Source organism: Magnolia sinica, chromosome 2 (genome assembly GCF_029962835.1).
Source record: "Magnolia sinica isolate HGM2019 chromosome 2, MsV1, whole genome shotgun sequence".
Taxonomy (NCBI): Eukaryota; Viridiplantae; Streptophyta; class Magnoliopsida; order Magnoliales; family Magnoliaceae; genus Magnolia; species Magnolia sinica.
Window position 1 is genome coordinate 404,232 of NC_080574.1, and position 9,409 is coordinate 413,640.

The following is a 9,409-nucleotide window of genomic DNA, read 5'->3' on the forward strand; positions in this document are numbered from 1 at the left end:
AAAAAAATGAAAAGGAAGATTGGAGGAAACACGCCCATCCATTGGTGGTTGCCTAAAAGTGGCCTCGCGGGTCCATATCCAACACCACACACAATTTGGAAGGTTCTAATGGTTGCCCTTCCTATCCCAACTGCTCCCAATGGTTTGACCCACCTGTGCTTTGGATTAGTATGGTTTTCTTTAGGTATGGGGTGAACTTGAAGGGGGTAACTTATGTATGTAGTGTGCCCAACACACCGAGCTGTAGAAAATAGGTCCGGAAGCTTTTCCAATTGTCAGATAAACCAAACACATCAAGAAAATGGGCCAATTTTTTTTTTTAAAAAGGGAAAAAAGGAGGAGACCAAGAAGAATTTCTTTTCACTCCATCAAGGTTGAATTTTTGTCGTAAGATTTTAATGTAAGCCATGAAATGTCTCTTTCATATTCTAATTTTCTTTTCTTTTCATCAAGGCTCAATTTTGGTCATAAGTCATAAGATTTTCAATATAAACAATGAAATGTCTCTTTCATATTCTAATTAAAAGGTAGTATTTGAATTATAAACTGTAGGATTACGATGGAGATAGAGAGGCAATATTCCTGTGTCAATAAAATTTCTTATAAAGATTACGAAGGAGAACAGAAACAAGAAGAAAAGATGAACACAATTGCTAAAGAACTGAAGGAAAAACTTTCAACATCAATCATCAACGCATAAAATGTCTAGTAACGAGCCCATATTTTGAGATATAACCACAATTTTGTGGTTACAGATTAAATATTTCAGTCATTTCGATAACAAAATCAGTATCTATTGGTTCCCAAAAGAAGGAAAAACAGACAATTGAAAAAACCATAAAAGAGCTCTGGGATCACTTTTATCTCTAAGCATCTGCAGATCTTGCCAATTGAAAACATTAAAATGACCTACAAATCTGCTCCGTGCAGTGTTTAAAATAGCGACTAGTGCATAGTGTAGCACTCACCCCACTGAAGCGTGAGTCATAAGCTACGCTACACGCTACTTTTAGATTTTTAATCAACGTTGCAGTTGGTTACACCAATTTCATGATATTCTGCACCAATTTATACTGATTAATAATGAAAAAAACTTCATGATATTTGGCAACCAGATGCAAACTAAAGGAATAGGATAAGTACAATTATTAAGTTTAAAGGTAAAGAAAGCGCGGCAAAACTGATCTAATATTGTTACTTATATTATTTTACAAAATGCATTAAAAAGGTTTAACTAATTTTTATTGAAAAAAAAAATGTAGCAAATCATTGGAAACAGCAATTGATTTTAATGTTGTAGCAAAACTTGAAAAAATAACTTGTAATGTGAGTTATTTAGCATGTAGCATATGCAAATTATCATGTAGCTTAGGCTACACGCGACTTGAGCTATTTTCATGATCTACTAGTGTTAAGGCTAAGCTAAGTAGCATAAGCTACATAGCATGGCTATTTAAAACACTGTGTTGGAGTCTGCCTCAGAGTTGTCCTCCGCGGATTAGTCTCATTCCTTGGCAATATCAGCTTTTTCAGTCTCAGGGGTGGGGCTGTAGTAATCGGACTAGGCATCCATGCATGCCATTAGCAATCACGTGCGCTTGAAAATTATGTTGACAGTGTCTGTCTTCTTCTTGGCATCCTCGACACATTTCTCCTAGGCGATGGACTGCTCCTCTCCTCCACCTTGTTTATCTTCTAGGGTTTTACCATCGTGGAATCTGTGAGGTTTGAGACTGCAGGGTTTGGGTGTCTAGCCTTGAGGGGTCAGATTTGCTGGAAAACCTCAAATATGAATAGTTATTTTGTGCTCCTGTGCAATATCTACCCAAGGCACGTGCACAAGTTGATCATATGAACCAAACATGTCCTGTGAGCCAGATCTGAATGGAACTCTATGTGAACGCCAATTACAATTGCCCAAATTACAGGCTGCAAATCTATATGGAGTATTGCAAGAGAATCACACTGATCCAACTATTTAAGCATCCAATCAGATCACAATCAGATGGATAGTTAGGAAGAAAGAGAATTGATCCCTACAAGTTGTGTTTAACTTGAACTGCAACCCATTTTTAAATTAGAAAGCATACTTCTATAGGCATGAAAACTTGCAGAGTGCAGCTGATTCCAGGTGATCAATCCTTGAAAGAAAGTCGATGTGGGTGAATGAAGACAGTTGAGATCATTCCAATCACTGTTTTCAGGTAATGTTCCATCCATAATTTAGATGGTCCAAAATTGATGTGCATGCATGCCTCACGATATTGCGTGGCTTGAGACTGAATGAGGTGCATCATGCCAAAAGTAACGTGTTTCATGCAATAGACCCATCACAAGCAACTGATTGGACAGATGGTCTTCATCATACAATTTCCCTTGCTTTTCACCATGACCAATCCAGCGTAAGGTGGTAGGCAATGCCTATTATCTGACTATTGTATCCATGTGTACAGTGGAGACGGGAGAGAATTGGGGACGTCCTCTAGGGACAATTAGTCAAATTCTATTTCTGGAGGGGCTGACTGTGGGGCAGCTTTAAGTGGTGGGGACCCATTCACTGTATGTGCGACATACAGACGTCAATACAGACAGTGTGAGTCCTGGCCCCATTGTCAATGGAGCATAGCCCGGACAGATCGGAAGATCCTAATCATAGAATTGGTGGCATACTGGTAAGGCACACATATCCTGGGAAAAACTTCATTTCTAATTTTCTCACCAACCCAAGCAAACATTTAGAGGCTGTTTGTGCTTTAAACATTTGAAAATCCTCTTTTTCAAAAGTCTAAATTTGGTGGGCTCCACACATAAATATTAGTGAGAACTTGATTTCAGGCTTCTCCTCAAAAAACCAAATATGGGATTAGGTAATTATTGGTTTTGCAGGGAGAAGCCTGAAATTGACAGACCCTCATTTCTGTGCTGGTGGACGTGGGTCCACAGAATTAAGTATTTTTTAAAACAAAAAGATTTTTCAGAAGTTTCAAGTCCAAATGGCCCCTTGAACCTCTCAACAATTTGTAATGGGTGCTAAAATGCACTGAAGAAATACATAATTGTAGCAACTCAGATGTTGAAGCATGTTTGCTTTCGCAGAAAAAAAAGGGAGGAAACAATGTTTCCCATGAAACTTTTATTTATTTATTTATTTAACGTTTTTGAGAGGTAGTGGTAATTTTATTAAAGAAAAGTGCCAAGGTGACACAAACTACAACCTGAACAAGAAAAAGAAAATGCAATTTTCAATAGATTTTATACAAGAAGCCCACTCTACAACGTAGAGCTTCATCTTACTAAAGACCCCTCTATCACCAATTTACTCTCATTGCAAAAACATCTACCACTTCTTTCACCCCACAACGCCCAGAGGACAGCCAGCAGAAATAATCTCCAAATAGCCAACTTGCTTACCAAATCCCAAATCCATGCCAAGCAATAGAAGGTCACTGATTGAGTTGGGCATCGCCCACGGCATTTTGAAAAGCCGGAGAATGAGGTACCAGACCTTCCTTGCAACCATGCAATGAATAAAGAAGTGGTCAACTGATTCTGTATTTTCCATACACATTATGCACACATCGGGGATCACCATTAACTTTTATTTGAAGATTATCAATAATGAGGACCTTTTTTCTCCCAACTAACCATAAAACCCCTTTCAGAGGGGTGCCATAGAACCACACATGAGATGTGCACAGGTATCTCCCCCCGGTGAAGAACGGAGCAACAAGTAGAAAATTGGACCGAAAAACGACCTAATTTGTCTTTTCGCCATACCATCTTATCCCAATACTCCCTCATAGGGAGGCAATAAAGGAGACAACCTAGAAGAGATACAAGCTCGTCCACTTCCCCATCATGAAGATTTATACTGCGAGGAGACCAAATGGCAACTTCATACTAAAAGAAAAGCACCACGATAATGGAATATTTATTTCCAATGATAGGCACACTGAACTTAGAAACACAACCATAAGAGACCTCCCGAGCCAAGTATCTTCCCGAAATTGAATCTTTCCCCCATTACCAAGGGAGAACCGAATCCCCTCTCTGAACTTTGGGTTCAAACAAGAGATCCCCTTCCAAATCCCTAAGGACAAGTCTCTCACCCATCACCCTCCTCGACACTCATATTTGTTAGCAACAATCTCTCTCCATTAGGCCTCTTCTTCAAACCCTAATCTCCACAACCAATTTCCCATAAGCACAAGATTCACCAACTCCAATTTCCTAATGCTGGTTCCCCCCTCTTCATACGGCTTACACACACTTTCCCAACCCATAAGATGAAAATTCTTTTATTTTTATTTTTGGTGAAAGGCAAAGAATTTTATTAAAGGAAGCATAACAAAGAATACTACCACAGAAAAGAAAAACACCAATACAACCTCTAGCCAGGGCCCAATCCCTAATGAGCGAAAAAATCTTACTGACCGCTGCCAAAATGGAAGCACACGAGTTCCTAAAACAACAAGCATTCCTCTCAACCACAGACCAACAAGCAAAGTCAACCATCATTTGCTTTTACACAATCTAATTGGCATTCGGATGCGCCAATATACAGATAGCCCTTCCACTGTGCATGACATCACCCGAGGAATGTTAAAGAACTCCAAAATACCATCCCACACTCCTCTAGCAAACAGGCAAAGTATGAAGAGGTGGTCCACTGATTCATCGTTGTTCTTACAAAGGAGACACATTCAAAAGAATCATTCCCCTCTTGTGCAAGTTGTCAACAGTTAGCACTTCGTTCTTCTCCATGAGTCATGTGAATGTGGCTATCTTGGGCGAAGCACCATACGTCTAGACGTGGCCCATATGACTAATATTGACACTGGCAGAACTTCGGCAAATGACACCATAAAAAGACTTCAGTGAGAAAGAGTCTGATCAGTCTTTCAGTCAAACCAGGGAATCTGCTGCCAGCATCCAGGGAAGGGGAGATATCCTCCAACCTCTATAAGAGTTGGATGAATTCTGCATCTTCAACCTTGTTTATGTTTCACCTACATGGGGGAATCCAGACACCATTTGCTCCATTGCCGGAGAAATAGCTAGCTACCGAGATATTTTTAATAGAGCTAACAACTGCTATGTTAGGGAAATCACATCTCAACAAGCAATCCCCAGCCCAAATGTCATCCCAAAACCTGATTCTTTCACCATTGCCTAGAGAGAAACCGATTTCCTCTCAGACCTTGTGCTCCATCTAGGCCATCGACTTCCATAAGTGGCAAGCTTTGTACATAGAAGAGGGTTTAGTCCAACAGCCAAACATCGACAACCCATACTGGCCCTCGATAATGGATCTCGAAAGGCTAATCTCTTCATTCCCAAACCTCCAAACCCACTTACCCAATGAGGCTTCATTCGTGGTCTCTAGACACCTAATTCTAGCATCGCCTTCCTTGAAGGTTTTGCAACCTTCCATCCAATTGAGCAGTTGAAATTTTCTATTGGATGTTGCACCTTCCCAAAGGAAGTCTCTTCTCAGGTTGTCTAATTTTTGCAAAACCACCTTAGGGCACTTGAAAAGAGAAGAAATACAAAGACAAGTTCGAAAGGGCTGCTTTGATGAGTGTCAGTCTTCCACCTAGTGAGAGATGCTTGCTTTTCCATGGAGATAATTTTCTTTCCATTCTCTCAATGATCTTGTCCCACTAGTGCTTAGGCGACTTGTCAATGCATAAAGGGAGACCCAAGTATCATGCTCGGCAGCCAAAGCTGAGAGCCATCTTGAACATCTCCAACTCAGACAAATGAATCCCCAAGATTTCACATTTTGGTATATTAACTATTAAACTCGATGCAACTTTGAAACACAATGATCTTCCAAAGGTTGTCAACCATGGATTCATCAACCTTGCCAATGATTATTGTCTATGAATTGGAGGTGGGAAACCTAAGGGGTCACTTTCAACACCATGAAGCCTTGGAAAAGACCCTCGGCCTGGCCTTTAGACAACATTCTACTCAGTGCCTCCAAGATGACTAAAAATAGGAAGGGAGTTAGGGGATCCCCTTGCCTAAGGCCTCTGGTAGCATGGAAGAGGCTGAAGGGGGAACTGTTGACTAAGACTGAGAATCTAGCCGAGTGGGCACATGCCTAAATCCAACTCCTCCACTAAGGCCCACACCCAAATCTGCCCAACATATAGTCAAGGAACTTCCAGTCTACATGGTCATAGGCTTTCTCCATATTGAGTTTGCAAACAATGCCCTTTGAACCAACATGGTAACACGAGTCAATACACTCACGAGCCACCAAAGCACAATCTAGAATCTGCCTCCCCGCAACGAAGGCGCTTTGATGGGAGGCGATGACTAATGGAAGGACGATGTGTAACCTTTGGGCAAGGATCATGGCCACTATTTTGTAAGGGCGCTAATGAGGCTTATTGGCCTAAGTCTTTAAGGTTAATGGATCCTTCTAACTTTGGGATGATCACAAGGAAGGAGTGACCCATTTTAGGGTAAGTGAGCACCATTCAAAGAAGTCGGGGATGAAGCTGACCAAATCTTCTCTAACCACCTCCTAGAAAACTTGGAAGAAAGATAGGGGATAACCGTCATGTCCCAAGGATTTATTCCTTTTGAAGGTCATCACTCATCTTCGTCACCTTGATTTCATCTACGGAAACAACCTTCTCGAGCTCTACCGCTAACTCCTCAAAGATGCTATCAAAGGAAGGGTTGTCCAAACTTGATCTCAACCAACTTTCTTTAAATAAGAGGTTGGAGTAGAAGTTGATGATGGAATTAGTGATCCTAGCTTTGCCCTCAAATCTTTGACCATCCACCATAATAGAGGAAATTCTATTTGACTTGGCCTGCGGGCTAGCAATGCCCTCGAACGTTGGCACCACTTTAGCTCCTCCTTGATATGTCTTTTATAGACATAAAGAAGTTTCTCCTTTTCTTCTCTTTCAGCTTCCAAGAGAAGACCTTCCTCTTCCTTTATGTCTAAGGTTTGGATATTCTACAATAATCCTTCAAGCTCCTGCTCTTGTAGCCCAAAGACATCCCTTTTCCAGATCTTAAGCCTTTCTTTCACCAGCTTTAACTTCTGATATTCTATAATAATCCTTCAAGCTCCTGCTCTTGTAGCCCAAATACTGCCATTTTTCATATCTTGAGCATTTCTTTCAGCAACTTTAACTTTTGAAAGAATCTGATACCAACTTGATCGTCAACGTCAAAGGACCACCATTCTAAAACAAGATTGTGGAATCCTTCCACCTTTAACCAAGATAGCTCAAAGCGAAAGGGCTTTGGACCCTACTTCACCTTGTCCACCTTCAGGGCATGGGGCAATGGGCGAAAGTTGATCTTGGAAGACCCAACTAGATCACCAAGGTGAATTTCTCTAGCCACAGGGGGGGGGGGGGGATAGGGGGGCAGTAGAGCCTTGACATGGCTGCCCTCTCCTAACCATTGGCCTAAGTGAAAATCATCCCTACCAAAGGCGGGTCCAATTCGTGCTTCTAAACCCTTTCCAAGAAGCCTCCCATACTAATTGAAATTTAGTCCCCATTAACCTTTTTGTGAAGTAGTCTCCTCCACACACCCGGGTAGTGTCCATCTCTTGAGCACAGAGGAAAGCTCCTCCTAGAACAGAGGCCTTAAGGCAGGTAAATTTGGCCTGTAGACTCCAAAAAAGCCCCATCTAAATCCATACGCAACTTCATTCAGGATCACCCAAACCAAAAAATCTCCCAATCAAACTTTCTTTCGAGACCCAGATTTATGGATCCCATATGATCAACACACCCCCTGCGAATCAAGAGCCTTCCATTTAACATTTTTACAACCCGAAATGGAATCCACCACTCCACAGTCAATAGCTTGAAGCTTTACCTCTTGGAGCACAATTAAGTTCGCTTTATATCTCCTGCATGCATCCCACACAAGCGAGCGCTTTTGCCGATAACATGCCCCTCTTATGTTCCATGAAAGCAATTTCATTGATGAACCATCCTACCCCTACTACCCCTTCTCTTGCTCTTAGGGTTGGCTTCTGCCTCAACATAGGGAGGCAGATCTAGCAAGAGAGCTCTTTGGAACCCTTAACTGATGCAAAGGGCCTCCTTTGGACAATAGGTTGCTCCATCTAACAACCTCTCTCAACAACAAGCTAAAACAGATCTATATAGTCCTCCTACTGATCTGCAAAGACCATCCCAAACAGCTTTCCCACGTGGCAGATAGCTTACCTGATTCATCTTTTGCCCCTAACCACTACCACCAGATCGCTATCAATGTTAGCCGAGGGAGTCTAGATACAAAGTCCCCCCCAAGGGAGATTGCAATTCTTTGTTGAAGCTTGCCATTTGAAGGGGGAGATACTAAAAGAATTGAAAAAGTTATCTGGACCAATGACAAGAGAAATCCGGCACAATTTGTCCAAGAAGCCCTGGTGGCCAAGATCGGTAGGTAAGACGTTGATGGGGATCGACGCCAAGGAGGTGCAAAACTTCGGAGATGAAGGCCAAGTGAGAGGAGCTACAAGATGTTTGGAATCCTTCGGAAGAATGAGGGGAGCAAGGGGGAAGGGCATGTGAGGGGGGGAAATGAGTCTCTCAAAAGGGTTGGCCTTGATTCAATCCTCACACGGGGGGTTCTAGTCACACGAGGGAGGGAAAAGATGTGGTGAGGATTAGCTTCATGTGGCAAAGAGGGAAGGGATGCGATCCCACCGTCCACCGAAACCGCCTTAGCCTGATGCGCGTTGTTAGGACAAGAAGCCAAACCGTCCTTCTCTGTTGCAATGGGCGAAGCACCGGGAGAAGTCCATCTGTCACACTCGAGATGCGCACCTCTTGCTAAATCTGTAGAGGAATAGACCGATATGTCTTAGCTAGGTGTAAAGACAATGAAGGCCTATAGTCATCATTAAAGGTGGGGCCATATGTTGGCTTTTGGACTTTCCTGGCATGATTAGAGGCATGGTTTGGCTTTTGGACTTCTCTAATCTAGCCAACACATTGCCCCGCTTCTGGACTTTCCTAAAATCATTAAAAGTGAGGCCATGTGTTGGCTTCTGGACACATGCCCAAAATCTGTCTTCTAACCCCTGCCATAAAAAGTCACCCCTTGATCTCTCTAATGCTAAAACAGATTTTGCGCATCTGAACAGGGACATGAAGTACAAAGGCATATTTGATAGAGCAACTTTGACGAGAGTCAAACTTTATTTCCAAGAATTATGAAATTTTGCTTCCCCCATTTCTTTCTCAACAAGATTTTCCAGGAAATTGAGGTCTATTTTCAAATTTGTTGTTTGGCAAAACAAGAGTATCTCAGGAAAGATTTCTCAATAGGTGTTGGCATGTGCCACATTGGCACATGCCAATATGGCACATATAGGACACTTAAAGATGAGGGTGTCACACATGTAGCTAGGACA